The sequence below is a fragment of the Cricetulus griseus genome, assembly GCF_003668045.3.
Source record: "Cricetulus griseus strain 17A/GY chromosome 1 unlocalized genomic scaffold, alternate assembly CriGri-PICRH-1.0 chr1_1, whole genome shotgun sequence".
Taxonomy (NCBI): domain Eukaryota; kingdom Metazoa; phylum Chordata; class Mammalia; order Rodentia; family Cricetidae; genus Cricetulus; species Cricetulus griseus.
Genome location: NW_023276807.1, coordinates 259011517 through 259035595, shown reverse-complemented (window position 1 = coordinate 259035595; position 24079 = coordinate 259011517).

The following is a 24079-nucleotide window of genomic DNA, read 5'->3' as shown; positions in this document are numbered from 1 at the left end:
TGTATGTGCATATCGGTGTGTGGATGGATCTCTGTATACATGAGTTTTTATGTTTTTCATAGTTCACTAAGTCCATTTAGTACCACATGAGAATAGAGAAATCCACCAGGTCATGAGCCGCTTGTCATGGACAACACTACTGACTAAACTGACTCTACATTCCACAGCTCCAAATATACTCAATTTCTATAATATAGATTTTATCAGAGTGCAATTGGTTAACAGTCATACTTTGAACATAACTTAAAGAAACACATTTAAAAAATAACATAACCTATTTTAACTTAACTTGAAGAGTCTAAACAATCATTGAGACATAAAAATTATCTTAAGACTACAAATAAAATGGTACAATAACCTTGCACTGTATACTATTACCATGGAGTCTTCCCCCTCTTCTGCATCAGTCAAATTAAGTTTTGGAAATGTAGTTCCCTATAAATGAAAACTAATTTTATATTATTTTTTTAAATTGTTTACTGACAGATTCCTAAGAGTTTATTGATTGTGGGAAGTCACAATGTTGAATGTTGACAGGCAAATTTTGTTGTACTCTGTTTTATCTCCCATAATAGCCATACATTGATCTATGGTTGACCTGGAATCCTTGTAGTTAGTAGATAAATCATTTGGGAATGCACTAAGGGAATTAGTTTCCACCAAATCAATGGCTAAGAAGGGCTCCAGATAATATCTGAAGCACACAGCAGAAATGTCCCATTTTTGTTGTAACCACAACCTAGTACTCTTGCCAGTTCGTCTAACTGTTACATCATTAAAACATGTTCCTGGACCATGGTCACACATATTTATCTATAGACTGCACTACCTTCTGTTTTCTTTGATGTATGAACGGTATTCTTGCATCATAAAGTATATAATAACAAGGATATTTAAATGAAATAAAATTTAAATATTATTCACATATGTACATGAAAAGTAAATCATTGCAAATAATGCACATTATTTTACCTTTTGAGGTCTCAAAATTTGATTGAGTGTAAAAGATTTTAAGATAACTTGGAAGATATTATCAAATCCTTTTTAATACATAGCAATTCACTGTTTCCTTTTTTCTTGGGATATATATTCACTATGAACCTGAGGCTATTTTGAAATTGATGATTCCTTATTTCATATAATCAGAATAGGGACCTAGGACTGGATTCTCTATGGTTGACTCCCAATAACTCATGAATGTATTGAATTATGAATACCTTTGAAATTCAGTATGTAATTTTTTTTTCATTTCGACAAACAAAAATTTACATGATGGCACTTTGTATGTTTAATTTACTTATCTTCGTTTGATATTTGGATTTAGTTTGGATAGCTGGATCTAGTAAAGAGAATAAGAAAAACAGTTTCTCCCTCTACCTATAAACCAACTCTGCCAAGTAGATGTTGAGAAAAATCATACTTGATTAATTTTTAGGAAAAGTATATTAATAACAAATAATTATTAACATTTATGTTGGGGAGGGTGATAGGGAAGGAGGGGAGGGAGAGTGAACAGGGGTTGTCATGTAAAACCATCTTGTTTCTAATTCAAATTAAAAAATCTGAAAAAAATTAAGGTACAGGAGGAGATGGCACTTTTATAGTTTGCTACTTGGAAAACGTGTAGAGAATATTATTTTGTTGCATTTTGCATTGCATAATTCCTTTCTTTAGCAAAGCATCAATATTCTATATTAACTACCAGTCAAGTAAACATTACAATTTATAAATCGTTGGTTTTGTTTATTTGTGAGTCATTCCCAGATTGCAAGTGAAATGTCACATTTTTTCACAGATTAATAATCACAAGCAAATTTTGATGGGATAAAATTGTTCCATTAATATCAAAATAATGTATTTAATACACTGAATCACAATATACAAAACTTCTTAGGTGATGTTGTTAATCAATGAAAATAAAATTGAATATATTACACACACACACACACACACACACACACACACACACACACACAAATTCTTTCTTGTGCTCTAAATCAAATTAAAGAATATGTCAGGGTAGATTATTTTCTCTCAACCTGAAACATAAATGTAGCCCATGGAGTTGATTAATAGGCTGATGTAATTTAGAAAACGGAAAACTCGAAAGAAAAAGCAAGCAGGAGAAAGATTACTTCAAATGATAAATACAGAGAGCTCTGAGGGTGGAAATAATAATGAGGCAGTAGCCACGGAATTGTCTGTGACTCAGTGAAAAACAGTAGGATTGCAAAGCCAAATTTAGAGACATGAAATGACTCCTACTGCAAATATTCAGTCAGATGCCAGGCAGAATTAGCAATTCTCTCAAAATAGAATATTATAAAATGTTGTACTGGATAATGAATGTTTAGAAAATGGAAATCTTAATTTTTCAATTTACTTTTTCTTGTATCATTTAAATATGTTACTCTCAGCTATTTTTGTTTATTTTACTGTGCAAATCTTTCCAAGTTTCCCACAGTATTTATGTAAGAGTTTTAATCACTATTTAAGATACAGGGATATTTCTGAAAATATTTTAAAAAAAATTTAAAAATGTGTTTTAGAAAATATTTCAATTTCTACTTCTCCTAGGCTCAACCCTTAATTAGAAGTTAGAAATTGAGAGTTTCTGGAGCTGGGCAAATTCTTCTCTTCTGTGATATGACCAATGATTTTTGTTGTTGTTGTTATTTCATTCCAATGGTTTCCCCAACAGCCATGAATCTTATAATCAAAAGACTTTCATCAGGAAATGAATAATTATATAATTTAACCTTTACCTCTATACATAACTTTCAAAATAGATTTGCCTATTGCCTAGAACACCTGATAAATTTGTTTTAAATAGATTAATTGTACATGAGATCTCTGAAATTAGGTCTCAGTAATGAGTCATTTGAATTGTACAGGCAATTTATCCTGTATTATGATCATCAAATAGGCTCATCAGATGAGTGAGATGCATGTGATTAATACAAGCACTGCATCTTTGCAGTGTCACGATGTGCTGCTTTGCTCTTGTCTGTGAAAATACTGCACAACATTGATGACACTCACTTTGATTACTTGACAACAATGGATGACATCTCTCTTGCTTCCCGAATTTAAAGTTTCTTTGTCTCCATTTCTAATTATTTACTTTATAGAGAGTAAATCCTGCACCTTCCATTTCAAGGTATTTTCTATTCATTTAAACTGATACATATTTTCTTATTTATAAAATGAGCTGTAATTCATATAATGATCTACATTATATTTCAAAATATGAAGTAGTGGATTCTCAGTTTCTATATTTGCTGACTACGTGAATTGTTTTTTCAGGAACTCAATGAAAATATTGATCAACCATTTATATTTTCTATATAAATTTTAGAATTAATTTTCCCTAAGGAGCCATAGTTCATTTTTAAATTATCTTAATAATGTTCATGGAGATTTTGAGATCATTGTTCTTTGACTCTCTTCTAGGTTGTGGGATATCTTAATAGAAATACAATCATACTAATATGCTTATTTGTAACCAGAGACAACTCTCTTTGGTGGCTTGAATAGATATATGTGGTGATATATTGATTATGACCTAATAAACTTGCCTTTAGATCAGAATGCAAAACTAGCCACAGTCATATAAACCAGGCAGTGATGGCACATACCTTTAATACCAGCACTGAGAAGACAGATGTAGATGGATCTCTGTGAATTTAAGGCCATCCAGGGCTACATGAGTGTGAATCAGTCCAGTACAGAAACAGAAGTCATGCCTTTAATCGCATAACTGGAAAGGTATATAAGACACGAGCAAGATTTCAGTGCAGAAAGTTAGTTTCCAGCCAAGTTAGGACAGGATCGGACCACATTTGGTAGAGGTAAGAGCTCTCTGGTGGCTTGGCTGCTCTGCATTTCTGATCTCCAGCTTGAACCACAATATCTGTCTCTGGGTTTATATTATTTGTGTTAAAGATACAGCCCCATAGAGTCATGTGTTTGAATGCTTGGTCCATAGTGAATGACACTATTAGTAAGTGTTGCATTGCTGGAGGGAGTATGTCACTATGGAGATTGGCTTTGGGGTCTTTCTTATTCTCAAACTATGCCTAATACACAATATCTCCTTCTAATGCCTGCAGATCAAGATGTAGGCTCTCAGCTTCTTCAGCACCATGCATGCCTACCTAATACCATGTACCATGATGAAAAAATTAACAAAAGTCTCTAAAATTTTCACGCTGGCCCAATTAAATGTTTTACTTTATAAGTTACCTTGATCATGATGCCTCTTCACAGCAATGGAAAACCAAACAAAGAGACTCTCTATCAACCACTACATATTGATAAGACATGAATTAATGGTACTATTACTCATTCTATTCTAATACCTTGCAGATTATTCATTCTCTCCCCCCTTTTATCAAAATTGAGTATGATAGTAGTATTACTGTTTTTAATTTATTTGTGTGTAATTTTGTTTGTGTGTGTGAATACATGTGTGTGTATTCTGTGTGAATATAGACAGTGGTGGGTGTACCCGTGGAGGTTAGATGCTCATTCATGCTGACTCAGTGTGATTAAGTGAGAAGAATATGTGAATTTATTTCAGTTTTAAGGTTAAAAATTTGTTGTGACATTATGGAAGTGGCAATAAGATTTAAGCTCTTTGGCTGCTCAACAACTTGTTAATCATAGAAGACAAAGTGTAGCTTCATAAATAGTTATTACCAATCCATCAATTATTTTCGATAGATTTGAGGAATATGTTTGAAAACTATTACAGGCACTGGGAGTACTTAAGAAAAGTAACATATGACAACATATCTGTTATTATTGGCCAACAGTGTGTGTTGCAGTTAAAAACAACTAAACAAGCTCTTCGATGAGAAATTATTAGAAATAAATGAAACTATTATTTAGTTTCCTTAGGTCTGTCTATTTGATTTCAGAAACCAGTAAATATCACCAGACATGAAAGATGTACAGTTTGTCATATTCATAAAAATTTAGAACCCATTATTTAATTGATTTCCACTAACAGTTATCTCAAAACCACACTTGAAGATATATGCCCTTGTGGATCAAATCTTCATCCTGTTGGGACAGTGCTAGTCCTTATTAGTCAAGCCTTTACCACTGTATAGCAATAAGCAAGGTATTGGTAATAAAGATTCATATTTAGCTTAAAGTTGAGGAGGTTAGAGAATGCAATACTGGCATTGACTCAGTCACATTGTGGCAAGTAACAATGGTGGGAGCACATGTAGGAGAAAGGAATGAGAAATAACCTTTAATCATTAAATGACCAAACTAAGCTAGTTAAGCTGCTTAAAGATTCCAGCACTCAACATTTCCACAAAGACCTTTATGAACAAACCATATTGAAACCTTTGTCCATTCTACATAATCAGGTGAGGAGTCATTTGAATGCTCTCCTCTTCTACTTTTGGTTCTGACACCTGCTTCTATCAACACACATGTCAGGATGGCTGTTTATGTAGTTTACCACTTTTCATGATATTGGGATTAAAATATTAATATAAGGGGCCACAAGGAGGTGAGTGAGGTGATATATTATTTAAGATTTATTAAAGCTTGCCAGAGGGTTCAGCGAATGCAAAGCCAGCCACAAACTATGGAGGTTGGGCAGTGGTGATGCACACTATTAATCTCAGCAGCCATACTCATTTGCAATAGAAACTTAGCAGTGGTGGCACACACTTTTAATTCCAGGACTCAGGAGACAAAGGTAGATGGATCTCTGAGTTCAAGGCCACTTAGGATTACATGAGATTGAATCAGTCTAAAGATTCTAAATGAGATTGCAGCACTTGGATCCCATGCCTTTATTTCAAGCCCTAGAGAATTATATAAAAGACAGGAACCCAGTGTCTCAGACTACATTTTGAGACTTAATCTCCAGCCACATTGAGGAGACACAGCATTCTGAAGCTTCGAGAGCTTGTGGAGACATAGTCAACCCTTTAAATCCCAGGTAGAGCTAAGATATAGAGGCTGGTTGCTTTGCTTTTCTGATCTTGGCTTGAAGCTTGAACCCCAATATCTGTCTCTGAGTTCATTTTTCACATTACAGGTGACATTGCCTTTAAGCATGGCATGACTAGAGAATTCTTTATCTCTCAACAGTTGAGATTATTAACACAAGATAGCTATGTTATGCTATGTGGTGGAGGGGTTCCTAATGTTCTGCAGCCAACCCCTGAGATTATAATTTCACTCTCACATGAGCCTATAATGAGAACCCCAATTAAACTAACTGATTCTAGTTGGAATCATTTTTGTGCTGTTCATGGTGCCCTATCTGGAGTGAGTACATATGTATCCATATGCACAGGAAAATTTCACACATTGTCAATATGAAAATACTAAGTAGTAATGGTAGAAGGTCAGATGATGTGTGAATAAAATGAAAAAAAAGGTTTAATGTTAAGGAGCATAGGGGAAGAAAGTGTATGTAACAGTAAAGAGAAAAGAAGAGAAAGTGGAAGTGTTATACTTTAGTACATTTTTGTAATCACAATCTGGTATGATTTTTTAAAAGAATCATAATTTTAATCAATGGATATATTATCTACAAATTGCTGTAATAGATTTCATTGGTTGTATCTGCTTATGTATCTAGTGGTAAGTTGAACATATATGCCTTTCTTCAGATATACTGTTGTGAAAACTCTGAAACCTATGAATGTGACCTCTCCCCCAACAAAAATGGACTGGATTCATAATCACAAGGAGTACGCTTGTAAATACCCATTCCCATTCACAGCTTCTTTTTTTTCTGCATTTTTATTTAAATTAGAAGCAAAATTGTTTTATATGTCAATCTCAGTTTCCTCTCCCTCCCCTCATCCCTTGCGGCCCCCAAACAAACACCCTACCTACCCCATACCCTTTCTGCTCCCCAGGCAGGGTGAGACCTTCCAAAGGAGATCTTCAGAATCTGTCATATCCTTTGGGATGGGGCCTAGGCCACCCCGTCCCCATGTGTCTAGGCTCAGGGAGTATCACTCTATGTGGAATGGGCTCCCAAAATCCATTCCTATGCTAGGGATAAGTACTGATTTACTACAAGAGGCCCCATAGATTTCTGAGGCCTCCTCACCTACTTCACATTCAGGGGAGTCTGATCAGTCCCATGCTGGTTTCCCAGCTATCAGTCTGGGCTCCATGAGCTCCACCTGGTTCAGGTCAGGTGTTTCTGTGGGTTTCAGCAACCTGGTCTGGACCTTTTTGCTCATCATTCCTCCTTCTCTGCAACTGGATTCCACTTCAGTTAAGTGTTTAGCTGTGGGTGTCTGCTTCTACTTCCATCAGCTGCTGGATGAAGGCTATACATGGCATATAAGTCAGTCATCAATCTCATTATCAGGGGAGGGCATTTAATATAGACTCTCTTTTGTTGCTTTAAGCCTTGAAGTTTCATGAAGTTTTTTAGACTTATGCATGTCTCTATTCTTCTTTAAAGTCATCACTAAAATTTGAAGGAAATAGCTACATAGAATGATTCAAACAGACATTTAAAACTGAAAGACTCCTTATTTGTAAAACAGTGCATTTATAGTTGGCAGTATTGTTTCCCTAGTTAAACTGACAATGCAACATGTGTTCGGTCTATAAATTAATGTTTGGGTAAATGCTTGACAATATATAGCCATTTTCCTATGGAAATTGTTTTATAAGTAATCAAAATAAATTTTATTGATAATTGGAGATAAGGAAAAGCAAGTTGATTTGTCTAAGTAATTATATATTAAGAAAATAAAACAAGTAAAATAAAATATTTTCTTCATATTTTGCTTCATATTATATTAAACTTTCTTCCTTGTTATATATCCATTATACATGCTACAGGGTTACATTTGGAGATATTTTTATAATCATGTAAAATATTTCCATGATTTGAGTACACAGTACACAAAAACATAGACATAAACTTTTTTCATTCATAGTTATTATATGAATGCTCTTGAAATTAGTTGTATGCCTGTGTGCATGTGAATTTGTGTGTATGTGGTATCTTCATAGAATGTTTAAAAATGAATTTGAAAATTGAATATGAGTTCCCAAATTGCAAACAATTATGTAGTTTTAGGTGAGGAAATTGTATTGAAATGAGGACAAATTTTGGTCTACTACAGCATAAATACTGAGCATGTACATATGTTGTTTTTCTTCCTTTACAAAGTGATTCCATTTTTTTCTTTTTTCTTATAAGATTATGAATAATATCATTCTATGCTCAGGAAGAGTTACAGCAGTGACATTTAAAGGGATGCTTTTTTATGCTGGTTCTACTGTGACAGTGGGTGTATTATAATCTACTCTCAATGCTGGAGATGTTTACACATATTTTACAAATGGCCCATATTTTACAAACAATGTACTTAATAACATTAGATTATACTAATAACCAGGAAAGAAAATGAAAAATATTTAATTTAAAAATTGAGGTAAAGCGATAATATGTATTCTAAGGATCAATTATTGTTAATATTTATTTAAATTATGTACACCACTGGACATTGAATTTTCTAAGCCCTATGGCAAACATACATCTACTTACAGAATATACAAACATGTATGCTCAAGTGCATGCACACACACACACACACACACACACAAACACACACACACACTCATGAAATGCACAATATAGTTAAATATATCTCAGTAATGGATCTTAGTATGAGATTTGAAATTACTGTTTTTTCAATATAGAGTATACCACTATTTCCATTACAGTAACATGATGTTTGTCTTATATTCCTGAGTATTTTAATAAAATGATTAATATACTGAGCTTTCATATAAAGTAATTTTGTAACTATTCATTATTTTTTCTCAGTGTCACACAGAATTGGAAACTGTTGACTTATTCAGGTATATGAAAAGTTGAATTCTTTGGTTTATAAATCTAGAGGGAGATCTATTGGAACAAGCAGAATGATAGCTGCAGCAGGAAATTCAGAGCTCATATCCTTAATTATAAACACAAAGGCAATAGAGCAAACTGGATTTGGGTCAGAGAATAAACATCCAAGGTCCATTTCTGGGTCATAGTTTCTTCAGCAAGGATATAAGTCCTACACTTCTCAAAAAATGTCAACACCTGAGCTAACAAAAGCCATTCTCATTCAAAATACCTCAGTGACTATAGGAAGCAAATAGAGAATTAGTGGATCAGAGAGCTAAGGTATTCCAAATTATTTTGCATATGGAGAGATAAGCCACAGGGATGGAATTACTTACAACTTCCACATGCTAAAATGATTTATTTTAGGACAAATGGTGATGGAGCATGCCTTTAATTGCAGCAATCAGGAGGCAGAGGCAGGAGGATATCTGTGAGTTTGAGGTCATCTGGGTCTACACTGCAAATGCCAGTCTCCAAAGCTTCACAGAGAAACCCTATCTTGAAAAACATATTTTGAAGATGGAATGTATTCATTCTGAGATTATGGAGCCAGGGATAAATCCAAAATACTAAAATTACAGACATTATATATATATATATATATATATATATATTATATTTTTAGGTAGGCTGTTTTCATGGGAAAATCAATTCAACACTCCTTCAACTTCCAATGTCGTAATATCTATATTTTTCAAAACTCTAAAAAATTCATTTAAGAAATTTCCTATAATCCTATAAAATTCTTATTTTTCCCTAAAAATTCATCTGGTTTTAACCAGTAACATTTATAAGACATCTCTTCATACTTATGTGTACATTTTGTCTTGATTTTTAGTAAGAAACACAAAATATATAAGGAGATAAAAGTGCTCAATATGCAGTAAGGGAAAGAAATTACATTGGACTTAAATAGTATTAGTTGACATGGAATAAGTTGAGCATACCTGGGAAAAACATAATATAACCTTTGTATGCTAACAAATTGGATTCACTGATATTAATTTATAAAATTTTATTTCTTGAAGATTTATTCAAAGTGAAAACCAGTTCTAAATCTTCAAAGTGCTCCATTATTCTAGTTAGATTGAGGACAATTGGATGTTGATACAGAAAACCCTTTTGATTGTTCATGTCACTGGCTACTACATCACTTTACAGTCTGCCTATAGTGTCTGTAAATACATTACAATGTATGTCTGATAATTCTTAGTGTACTGTATTAAAAAGTACAAGGTAGGTTAATGACCTTGGTACAAATAAAAGCTTCAGTCAAATGTGTACCTTGATTGCTTGTCCCTGCATACATGACAGTGCTGGAAGATTTAAAGAGACATAAGGAGAATGAGGCTCATGGCACCAAGCCCATATGCCTCAGCAGATGCTAAGCCACCTTCAAGAAGAGAACTATATCCATAAATTAAACCTGAATCATACATGTGGGAACACATTTAAAAGGGGGAAATTGAACAGCTGAACCCTGCATAAATAGATAACTACAAATTTATGATATAAATAAATGACTGTTTCATTAAAACTTTAAATTTTAATGTGTTTGCTTATGGTGAAATAACAGACTTTTATTTACAAAGTAAAATATGGAATTAAGAAAAAGTGCATGGGTTGAAAATTTATTTTTAAAGCATAATAGTGTTCTATCATAAACCCAAAAGCAAGGTTTATTTGAATTGCATGGGATGGAAAACATAATGCTACAAAAAATTCCGGTCAAATGATGGCTAAAACAAGACATTGTATTCATTTGTCATACATGCTTTGATGATGTTGAAATTCTGTTTCATTGGAAGGCATGGGGTAATGTCATCCTGAATTGAACTGAAAATTTCAATGTTAAAATAAAAATGAACTATTCAAGATACCCAGAAAGTTTGTCTGTGGGAGTATTGATGAGGCATTGGCCAGGAGGAGATAATTGATTTAAAAATGTGTGAAGTGTGTGTGTGTGTGTGTGTGTGTGTGTGTGTGTGTGTGTGTGTGTGTGTGTATGCATTTGAGCATACAAAACAAGTGAAAGACCTCTATTGTAAGAACTTTGAGTCATTAAAGAAAGAAATTATATAAGATGCAAGAAAATGGAAAGATCTCCCATGCTCTTGGATAGGTAGGATCAACATGGTAAAAAGGGCAATCTTGTAAAAATTAATCTACAGATTCAATGCAATTCCCATCAAAATACCAGAAGCATTCTTCACAGACCTTGAAAGAACAATACTCATCTTTATACAGAAAAACAAAAAAAAAATTGAGGACAGCCTAAACAACCCTTGACTATAATGAAACTTCTAGAGGCATCACCATCATTGACTTCAAGCTGTATTATAGGGCATTAGACCTGAAAACATCTTGGTATTGGCCCAAAAATATACAGGTAGACTAACGGAATTAAATTGAAAACACTGATATTAACCCACACACTTATGAACACCCGATTTTTGACAAAGAAGCTAAAGTTATACAATGTTAAAAAGAAAGCATCTTCAACAAATGATGCTGTCATTACTGGATGTGGACATGTAGAAGACTGCATTCCTATCACCATGCACAAAACATAAGTCCAAATGGATCAAAGACATCAACACAAATCCAGTCACACTGAACTTCTTAGAAGAAAAAGTGGGAGGTCCCTTGAACGAATTGGTACAGGAGACTGGTTCCTGAACGTAACAACAGGAGCACAGACATTGAGATTGACAATTAATAAATGGGAATTTCTGGAACTGAGAAGGTTCTGCAAGCCAAAGGACACAGTCAGCAAGACAAAATGGTAATGCAAACAATGGGAAAAGATATTTGCAAACCACACATCTGACAGAGTGCTGATTTCCAAAATATACAATGAACTCAAGAAGCTAGCCGCCAAAACACCAAACAGACCAATTAAAAAGTGGGGTGCAAAACTAAATAAGGAATTTCCAATAGAGAAATCTAAAATGTGTGAAAGACTCTTAAGAAAGTGCTCAACATCCTTAGCCATCAGGGAAATGCAACTCAAAACAACTCTGAGATACCATCTTACACCAGCAAGAATGGCTAAAATCAAAAGCACCAATGACAGTCTATGCTGGAGAGGATGTGGAGGAAAAGGAAGACTCCTCCATTGCTGGTGGGAGTACAAACTTATACAACTACTTTGGAAATCAGTATGGCCGTTCTCAGTAAAATAATCAGTCTACCTCAAGATCCAGCAATTTCTCTCTTGGGCATATACCAAAAGAATAAACATTCATACAACAAGGACACCTGTTCAACAATTTTCATAGCAGCATTGTTTGTAATAGCCAGAACCTGGAAGCAACCTAGATATTCCTAAACTGAAGAATGGATAGAGAAAATGTGGAAATTTACACAATGGTGTACTACTCAGCAGAAAAATAAAACATAACAAAACATGAAAACAATGAAATCTTGAAATTCAAAGGCAAATGGATGGAACTGAACTAAAACATCCTGAGTGAGGTAACCCAATCACAGCAATACAAGTAGGAGCCATCATCCAGTAGGTGATCGAAGCAGAAACAGGCACCCACAGCTCGACACTGAGCTATCCTCCAGAAATCTAGTTGCAGAGAGGGAGGAGAGATGAGCTAAGGAGCCAAGAAGTTGCTGGAGAAAACCACATAAACAGTTGACCTAACCTACAGAGAGCATAGAGACACTATTTGTAAAGCTGGGAAACCAGCATTGGACTGAACCAAGCCTTCTGAATGTGGGTGCCAGCTAGCAGGCCAGGGAAGTCTATGGGACCTCTATCAGTGGAGCCAGTGTTTATCCCTAGAGCACAAATGGACTTAAGGAGCTCATTCCCTGTTGAGGGATACTATTGTAGCCCAGATATGGAAAGGAGGGCATGGGCCCTCCCCCAAATGATGTGAAGAACATTGATGGTCCCCCATGGAGGGCCTCACTATCCCTGTGGATTGGGTAGGGGTGGCTTGGAGGGTCAGTAGGGAGCATGTGAGGATGGGAGGGATTGATATGTAAATAAGAGTGCTTCTAAAATAAAAAATTAAAAGTATTTTATGATACATGTAATATATACAAATAAAATACATGTAAGATTGAATTGCTTTTTATAATCTATATCTATGATATGAGGTGAATAAATTAATCTTGTGGTAATTGAGAACTTGTGATGATTGGAAAATATCAGGTGAAGTTACTGATTACAAGATAGGAATTGGCAATAAAATTACCAATGATTGTAGAAAATACTGTTTTATATATAGTCTACTGATTTAACATTTATCAATCACTTCTGCCATTTTCTTTTATGGTTTATTATGTACCTTGCTCTAGTATTGAAAATGTGATGGTAAAATTTTATATTATTCTGCATTTTAATGAATAGGTAAATTTTTCATTAATTAAGTTCTAAAAATGTATTTCTTGTTCAATTTTTAAAAATGTAGTTGTACAAAAATGTATTCCAATGCCAGTTTCCTGCAAGTGTCAATTCAGTCACTTGAAATACAGAAGTGAGAAACTCTGTGTTCACATAACTACTTCCAAACATTTTTTCAAACAAAATGTGCACATGTGTTATATCACCTTTTTTGACAAGGAAAGGAATTTGGAATAGTGCATTGTTCAATTTAGTTCTGTTCTGCATTATTACTGCTTTTGATAAAACGAATGCTACAACTGTTAAGAATTTTAATATGTATTATCAATTTAGATAGAAGATGCCAAATTTGGTAAGCAAAATTATGTTAACAGTCAGAGACTATGAGCATTTAATGTAGGACATGGGAGGGAAAGAAATATTTCAATTTAACTTCACTATGACAAAAAAATTTATGTCAGAAAATTTAAATTGAACACTTTATTCCCAAAGTAAGTCAATCAAAAATAATGGATTCAAAGTTGTTAAAATATTTTATATAATGCTGACTAAAACTTGAAAACCTTCGCATATTTTTATCTAAATGTCAAAGTAAGTGATGTGTGATTTCCATTTTTGCCACACAATACACGTTTTGAATTTCTATTGAGATAAATGAATACCAAACCCCTTTCATTTTGTGTAACAATTATGTTCTAAAATATCTTGTCATCATGTCTGGCTCCTATTCCCTTTTCGTCTCTATTTCTGCCAAGATCACTGGACCTGAAGGCAGGGCTTTGATGGGGACATCCCACTTAGGACTAAGTTCCCCAAACCCTCACATTCTCTGCAGTGGAGAAGATGTAGGAGCAATGGGGAAGGGAAATGTCTACTCAGAATATCTTGCATGAAAATTATTCTTTTGAGTAAAAAAAAAATCACAAAATGCTGGGGAAGCGAATTTTTGATGGTAAAATAGGCTTGAGATACAACAAACTGTATTTAAAGACTGCAGTGTGATGTGTTGTCAGGCACGGGTAACTATGAAGTCCTCATATAACTGAATGAAACTGAATCGTTGCTCTGATAAAACATTACAATCAAGGCAACTTGTAGAAGGAAAAGTATGTTTTGGCTTTTATTTCTAGAATGCTAAGTACCCGTCATGTCTGGGAAGCATGGCAATGAGCAGGCCTGGTGATAAGAACAGGGAGGGAAGAGCTCCCATACTCAAACTGAAAGTGACAACAATGAACTGGGTTTAGGGCAAATCTATGTAATCTCAAATTATACATATAAATATAAGTTTATATATATTTGAGGGAGTGACTGAGCAGTGTCAGTGTAAACAGTAGAAATGAGGTGAGGAAATGGATATATATTTATATGCCAGATATAACACTTTTTTTTTGGTTTTTCAAGACAGAGTTTCTCTGTGTAGCTTTGGAGCCTATCCTGGCACTCGCTCTGAAGACCAGACTGGTCTCAAACTCACAGAAATCCTCCTGCCTCTGCCTCCTGAGTGCTGGGATTAAAGGCATGTGCCACCAATGCCCGGCCTCAGATATAACACTTAAACAAACCAAAAAAGCACAACCAACCCATAAACAAGTGTTAAATGCCTGAGACTATGGAGGCATTTCTTGTAGGGAAAGACCCTGATTACAGGTATTGCAGATCATGCCCAAATACATAGCAGGGTGTATAAGAGCCAGGGATGCCAGCAGGAAGTCTCTCGCTAAGCTGAGCAGAGGCTGGAAAGCTTTCTGAATCTGACCTGCTCCTAGTGCCTACCTGGTCACCAGTTCCCTTGTGTGAGTAAATCCCTAATAAATTATGGATTATTTACCTATCTCAGACTCCACTTGTATTCATCAATAATTTACCATTCAACCCACCGCATATATCTTATTATTTGGGGTAAACAATAATGAAGATTTGTAGGGAGAAATCCTGTTTTCAGGTACTGCTGACCATGCCCACTTGAGTGTGGCCAGAGTGATATAACAAGGGTTTAAGTAGTTGGGAGGTGCACACATAGGCCCCTTTTCTCTCTTCCGCCTGGCTGAGAAGAATAGGAGGCATCTTGTGTAAACCTGTTCACTGGCTGCCTTGTCTGAGTACTTTCTTAATAAACTACCTGTTATCAATCTAGTCCTAGACTCTTCATTGGAGGAGGTCTTTCTGTCTATATGTTTGTCTTGTTGGTTGATAAATAAAGCACTGTTGGCCAATAGGGAAGAAACATAGGTGAGGCTATCAGTCCAGGAGGATTCTGGGAAATGGAGTAAAGAAAGTCACCAGGTGATCCCATGAAGAGAATACACAAGCAGCTGGCTTCCTCGAAGTTCTTATAAAATACATAGATTAATAGATATGGTTGATACTTAAGACGGAGCTAGCAAATGAGAAATCTTAGTCATTGGCCAGCAGCACTGTAACTAATATAAGACTCTACTTGTTATTTGGGGGCCCTGAAGCAGGCATCTGGCAGAAAGAGTTATCCTTACAGAGATTAAGTGTATTCTATATCTCCCCTGATCTTGCAGCATCAATTGAACAAGCACTTTGTTTGTTCATTTGTTTATCAATTTATTTTGTATTATGAAAAGGGACATTTCTATGTAATCTACCTTGCATTAATCTTGTTATTTGCTTTATTCAGCTTCCCAAGTCTTGTGAATAGAGACTTTTCCTAGCATATGCTGTTGTGGACATATGCAACATAGCATTAAGCTTATTGATTTTAATAGTTTTGAGAAAAGTGTTATACTGGATATCTAATAATAGTTCATTCTTTTACATTTTTCACCGCCTTAGCCTCAGCTCATATGCATACAGTAGTATATTTAAATTGCATATTAAGAAATATATGAGTATCAAAAGCCACATTGATTTATAGTTTTTGAAAAAGTAACTTTTGATAGGAATTTGAAAAGCAATTATAAAATAAATTCCCTATTTTCAAAAATAAACAAGAAATATTTAAATCTGAAGAAATAGAAAGTGATAAAGGAAGCTTTTAGAAACAAGCACATTTTCCCCATTAATATTAATTTAATTCCCTCTTAAATATTTCAATAATAAAGCTTATTTTATTAGTTCACCAATCTAGGATATAAGCACATCTTTCTATGTATTAATTTTAAAACAGTTATTCCATTTTGTGTGTTTAAATTGCATTAAGAAAATCAATGGTAGTCTCTAGGGTCTGATAGTTGTAACTGTATAATATTTAAGTTTTATCAATTGTATAATAAATGCATTACTATGTCACCCATTATATGGAAATAATAATATTTACAAATTTGTTTCTGGTGATCATTGGCGTTTATTTTCAGAGTTTATTGGCATTATTTCTTTCAATATGCATACCACAAGAAATGGACACTGGGAGTTATAAAATAAACTTTGAAAGAACAAATATTTCTTCTCCCTCATACTAGATGATGTTGAATATGGATAGTGGTCATTTTTCATAATAATATAAGAACTTTTTGATTTCTGTTTTTATGCATCAGAAAATGATGCATTGTTAATATCATGCTTTCAACTTTGGTCTCATTCTTCATGTGAAGAATCCTTGGAACTTAGAAGCACCCCTCCCTAAAAAAAATAACACCTCATGAAAAAAGATAAAATTTGATGTACCATCAATTTCCCTTGAAACATTTCCTCATACATGTGAATGGGTATGAAGGGACTTTCCTCTTCTTCCAAATAGAAATTGATTAAATTACATTAACCAACTTTCTCTTCATACATGCAGTGAGACTTCTAACTACACAGTTCTTTCTAAATGGCATGACTCTTGTTCTGGATTCCAGGCATGCAGTTTCTCAGATAGTCATTCCACAGGAGAATAATTAGTGCAAAAGAGAAATAATGTGACCTTCTTGAAAATAATAGTAATTTGCTTTGGCTCTGAAATATTTTCTTTCCATTCCCAGGAGCACAAAATATACACAGATATGAAAAATAACAGTTAAAAGTTATTTAATCACATGTTACAAAAGGAATGTGGAATCATAATCATTTGCATAACAATAAAATATAAAAGACATAGTTACCAACTAAGGGGAAATTATGGTTACTAGATGAAAGAAGGCAAATGGGGAAAGAATTAGAGGGTTTTGTTCTGTTTATTTATTTATTTTACTTTTTGATTTTCCAACACATGTTTTGTCAGTATATACCTGACTGTTCTAGAACACCCTGGGTAGACCAGGTTGTCCTCAATCTCAGAGATCTGTTGGCCTCTGCATTCTGAGAGCTAGGATTAAATGACTATGCCACCACTGTCCAGCTGGTGGAAAAAGCTTAAAGCAACTTAACCAGTGCTTTCAATGCATTTGTAAACAGCAGTATGTTGATTTTCTTTTTAATGTAAACGTGTTATTCTTTGTAGGAATGTAATTTCCTTCATGGACTTGTTCTACGTTAGGTGCATTCTACTAAAATTATAAACAAACTACTTATTCATATAAAATAGAACTGCCAGCATAAAAACAATACATCAATATATATTTTACATTGTGTCTAGAAATAAACAATTTATCCTGTAAATCATATTATTTTATAAGTTGATTCTATTTGAGGATTGATCTAGAAATTAACTGAGAGAAATACTTTATTCTAGATATTTACAAATTTATATATCATAAATAAAATGACCTTGTAATACTTTTGTGGATAATAATATGAAATATATTTGAAGTTGAAAGATACCAAGCTTTAATATCTACTTGGAATTTATATTTTCTTAGAAAATTTCATATTACTATTGGAATTGTATCAGTAAATTAAAAGTCTAATTAAATATTTGATGAATTCTAATCTCTGCCTCATTTTGTTAGCAAGCAAGAACTCCAATATATGTTTCATGAGTTTTTCTGTAAGTATATCTATAGTAGTCTTCTAGCTCACTTTTCTCTCTTTGAGTCGCCTGACCTGTGGCCAACAGACCTTTCCTGCCATCAAATCCACCAGGGGGAGCTGGAGACAGTGCAAAGCAGGCAGCAGCATCAGCCCATGTTCCGGTCTTACCCCTCCACCCTCTCGGCGGAGGGAGAGTTGGGGGAGGAAACCTGGAGGCAGAAAAAACATCAACATTAGCCTCCATTCCTTTCTTGCCCCTGCACCATGCAGGAGAGAGGAGAGGATTGTGCCTTGAAACAATACCCATCAGGAGAGTAAGAGACCCCACCTATATGGGAAGAAGAGATGGGAAAATGACAATATAAGAACACATCTAACAACAGAAAGATGTACATGCCACCACCAGAGTCTAAGACCTCTACATGTGAAAGACCTCAACATCGCACAGCAGATAAAACAGAAAAAACTTCTTGAAATTTTATAGTGGTCCTCAAAGAGGATATGAGAAAATCCATTAAAGAAATGGAAGAAAAAACTTAAAAATGAAATAAATCAAAAAATCTCTTAAAGAAAGCAAGGAAAGCCAAGAAAAAACAATCAGACAGATGCAGGAAGCAATTCAAACAGTTCAAGACCTGAAAAATGAAACAGACAATAAAGAAAACACAAAATGAAGGAATGCTGGAAATGGAAAAACTGGGTAAAGCATCAGGAGCTACAGATGCAAGCAAAGCCAATAGAATACAATAGATGGAAGAGAGAATTTCAGGCACTGAAGATAAACTAGAGGAAATAGATTCATTGACCAAAGGAAATCTTCAACCCAACAAATCCTTAACACAAAATATCCAGGAAATATGGGACACTGGAAAAAGACCAAACCTAAGAATAATAGTTATAGAAGAACACAAGGAAGCCCAGCTCAAAGGTGCACAAAACAAATTCAACAAAATCAAAGAAAAAACTTCCCCAACTCGAAGAAGGACATGTCTATGAAAGTGGAAGAAGCTTACCAAATACCAAATAGACTGGACCAAAAAGAAAAGTTCCTCACCACATAATAGTCAAAACAACAAACATACAGAATAAAGAAAGAATATTAAGGTCAGTGAAGGAAAAGGGCCAAGTGACATATAAAGGAAGACCTACCAGAATTACACCTGACTTCTCCATGGAAACTCTGAGAGCCAGAAGGTCCCGGATAGATGTTATACAAACACTAAGAGACCATGGATACCATCCCAGATTATTATACCCAGCAAAGCTTTCAATGTCTATACATTAAGAAAAGGAGATATTCCATAAAAAACAATATATAGAGAACACATATCCAAAAAATCCAGCCCTACAGACTGTCATTAGTGTTTTTGATTTTAGCCATTTGGACAGGAGTAAGATGGTATCTCAGTGTTGTTTGGATTTGCATTTCCCTGATGGCTAAGGATTTTGAGCACTTTCTTAAGTATTTTTCAGCCATCTTAGATTCTTCTGTTGAGAATTATCTATTTAGTTCTGCACCCCACTTTATAATTTATAAGGTTCAAAGCAGCCTTGTTTGTAATAACCAGAACCTTGTAGAAACCCAGATACCCCTCAACTGAAGAGTGGATAGAGAAAATGTGGTACATTTACAAAATGGAAAAAGGCAATGGAATCTTGAAATTTGCAGGCAAATGGATGGAACTAGAGGAAACCATCTTGAGTGAGGCAATTCAGTCACAAAAAGACAAACATGGTATGTACTCACTCATATATGAATTTTAGATATAGAGCAAAGGATTACCAGCCTACAATCCTCATCACCAAAGGAACTAGTAAAAAAAAGGACTCTAAAACAAGAATGCATGGACCCCAGAGAAGAGGAAGGGGCAGGATTTCCTGAGATAATTGGGAGCATGAGGGTAGGGGAGAGGGAGCTGGGAGAATGAGAGCGGAAGAAGAGGAGGAAAGGGAGGAGCAGGAAAGTTGAGTCAGGGGAAGAATAGAGGAGAGAAGAATGAGAGATACCATAACAGAGGGAGCCATTATAGGTTCTTGGATAGATCTGGCACTAGGGAGATTTCCAGAAATCTACAAAGGATGAAACCAACTGATGATCTAGGCAATGGTGGAGAGACTACCCTAAATGCCCTTCCCCTATTATGAGACTTCCTTCTATGCCATCCTAGAGCCCTGTGTCTGATGGAAGCAGAGGCAGACACCAACAGCTTAACATTGAACTGAACTCTGGAACCCAGTTGCAGAGAGGGAGGACTGAAGAGCAAAGAGGTTGGCACCAGACTGGTGAAACCCATAGAAACAGCTGGCCTGAACAAGGGGGAGCACATAGACCCAAGACTGATGTTTCAGAGGCCAGTACATGACTGTTCCAGACACTTCAATGTGGATGTCAATGAGGAGGCCTCGCACTCTATGAGGCCCCTGGTAGTGGATCAGTATTTATCCTTGGTGTAAGAAGGGACTTTGGGAGCCCATCCCACATGAAGGGATACTCTCTCAGCCTGGACACATGTGGGAGAGACTAGGCCCTGCCCAGGATGATGTGACCAAATTTGGGGAACCCCTATGGAGGGCCTTACTCTCCCTGGGGAGCAGAGGAATGATGAGGTGAGGGACTGGTGGGAAGTTGAGGGGAGGAGAGCGAGAGAGAGAAGGGATTGCCATGTGAAGCAGCCTTTTTCTAATTTGAAGCAATAAAAATCATCTTTTGTGTAAAAATAAATAAATTGTTAGAAGTCAAATATTATAATGGTCAGCTGACTATAGGAAGGAATCAGGGTATCTTACAATATTGAATATTGCTGCCATGAAGATTCAGAATTTTTACAATATAAAATTAGATAACAAAGATTGGTTTGGTTTTTGAGACAGAGTTTCTCTCTGTAACCCTAGATAACAAGTTTAATTTGTGATAATACTGGAATATAAAGTCATATAGGGTATGGAATCAGAAGTCATTGCTTTGAATATATATATACCCTTACATATGTCTGTATAGAAATTCCCCTTTAAAAAAAAAGACAAACAAGAAATAAAGATTTAAACATTAAAAAATGTTAACTGCAAAATCCCAATATAGGATTGGTACAAAAATATCTATGCATAGGTAATTTTAAAGGAACCATGTAATGCGACTCCATGTTGTGATATGGGTAACATGTGGCTTATTGCCATTTTAGATTCTGCCCACCATTAGGATAGAAAAAGCCACAGCTGGCAGCCATCTTTGCTAGGGTTGGATAGAATGCATGTCATGTCACTTCACCACCATCATGATTGAAGGTGACCACATGTTTGCATCCAACCAAGGAGGCAATAAAGGTCACTAGGATATTTCTGGTTAGATTTTTGTATGACAAATCCTGTCCTGAAAGCAAGGATTATGAAATATAGGATTTAAAAACAATACTTGTTTAATAAATTATTCAAAATGTACATCAATAAATTAATATATGAGAATATACTCTACAATGACATTCAAACTTTGTTTTGTCTGAGTCACCCTGGTGTCATTGGTTTTATAGACCTGAAGGAGTCATGGAGAGCAGCCAATTGAAGATGGAAGTTTCTGTCACACCAGATCTCACCCCTATTCAGCCCCAAATAAGCACACAGAATCATATTAAATATTAAATTGTTGGCTGATGGCTAGAGCTTCTTACTGGCTAGCTCTCTTTTAATTATTAACCAATTTCTATTAATCTAAGTGTTTCCATATGGCCTTATCTTACCTGAAAAGGTTCTCTACTCCTTCCTCGGCTACATGTGATCTCCTCAAGGTGCCTCCCTCTGACTCCCTCTCTGCAGTATTCTTCTTGTCTCCTAGACCTACCTATCTTCCTGCTTTTTCTGGCAATTCAGTGTTTTGTTCATTAACCAATAAGAGAAACATATAAAGAAGGACATCCCCCATCAGCCAGTGTGCAGTAGGACTGGAGTTCCTAGGAGGGACCAGTGGCAATGTGTCCCCTGGAAGTTTTGAAGATGTTGGTGCCATGTGATAGTCACCAGAAAGACCAGGCACAGGAATTGAGGAGGCCAGGACCCAAAATGCTGGCTACACATGCTGCCAAGGGTGGGGTGAGAGAGGTGACCCAAACACCTTGGGAAAGCCCAGAAGATTATGAGTGAATCCCAGATGTTGAGCATTAAACTATTTTGTACTATGGGAATTTTGTTTTGCTTTGTTAAAATTATGTACCATATTTTTCCCCCCTGAAAATAAAAAGAAACTTTACTTTTTTGATATTGCAATGACAAACAGTTGAGATATCTTAAACTTCTTTAAGACAAAATTTCAGAGATTTATAGAAATTTAAATTTACAAAACCTGGGTAAATTTTTAAGGAACAGCTTTAAAATATTTAAACGTATAATTCTGTGGGAAATTTTCTGTTTATAATTGTTATATTATTAATAAATTAAATAATAGGCTTAAAATTTAAGCACACAGCTGAGTTTGTCATCCCTGCTCAGAGTCACCTGACACAAGCAACCTACTTGCTGGACCAGTTCGGCTGCAGGTTCCAAACTCCGAACACCAAGAGGCAGCCCGGCCTCCATCTGCTGGTCCAGGTAGACCAAGAACTGTTTCTGGCCCCTGATCTTCATCACTGCTCAGAGTCACCTGAAGCAAGCGACCTGCATGCTGGACCAGTTCAGCTTCCGGTTCCGAACTCTGAACACCCAGAGGCAGCCTGGCCTCCATCCGCAGGCTCAGGACCCTGCATGCCCGAACACTGCCTACACCCAGGGAACAGTGACACCTCCATTCAAGAGAAGAGGACCGACAGACATCAGAGTATTGAATCTGTTTGCATCTACCAGAAGAGAATCTTGGTCCTTCACCCACCAGGACAACAAGAACATCTTGCTACACCCACCAGAAGAAAGGTTGAGAAGAGGACAAAGTAAAAACACATCCAACAACAAAAAACCCAATATGACACAACCGGAGACTAGGAACCATACACCAGTAAGACCTTAACATCACATTCCAGATGAACCAGAAGAGAATGACCTTAAAAAAATCTTCAGGAAAATGATAGAGGATCTCAAAGAGGACATGAGAAAATCCCTTAAAGAAATGGAAGAAAAAACTAATCAAAAAATACAAGATATCAATCTTCAAGTCAATCAATTTCAATCTCTCAAGGAAACAGTTCAAGAACTAAAAACTGAAATAGAGACAATGAAGAAAGCACAATCTGAGGCAATGCTGGAATTGAAAACCTGGGTAAACAATCAGGAACTACAGATGTAAGCATAACCAACAGAATACAAGAGATGGAAGAGAGAATCTCAGGGGTTGAAGACACACTAGTGGAAATAGACTCATCAACCAAAGAAAGTCTTAAGTCCAACAAATCCCTATCACAAAATATCCAGGAACTATGGGATACTGAGAAAAGACCAAACCTAAGAATAATAGGTATAGAAGAAGGTGGAGAAATCCAACTCATAGGGGTAGAAAACATATTCAACAAAATCATAGAATAAAACTTTGTCAACCTAAAGAAAGACATGCCAATGAAAACACAAGAAGCCTACAGGACACCAAATAGACTGCACCAGAAAAAGGACACCTCACCACACAATAATCAAAACACCAAACCTACACAACAAAGAGAAAATATTAAGAGCATCAAAGGAAAAAGGTCAAGTAACATATAAAGGCAAACCTATCAGAATCACACCTGACATTTCCTTAGAAACTCTGAAAGCCAGCAGATCCTGGATAGATATTCTATCTACACTAACAGACCATGGATGCCAGCCCAGACTACTATACCCAGAAAAGCTTTCAATCATTATAGATAGAGAAAAAAAAAGATATTCCATGACAAAAGCAGATTCAAACAATACATTTCCACCAATCCAGTCCTACAGAAAGTATAGGAAGGAAAACTCCAACTCAGGGAATTTAACTACAACCAGAAAAACATAGG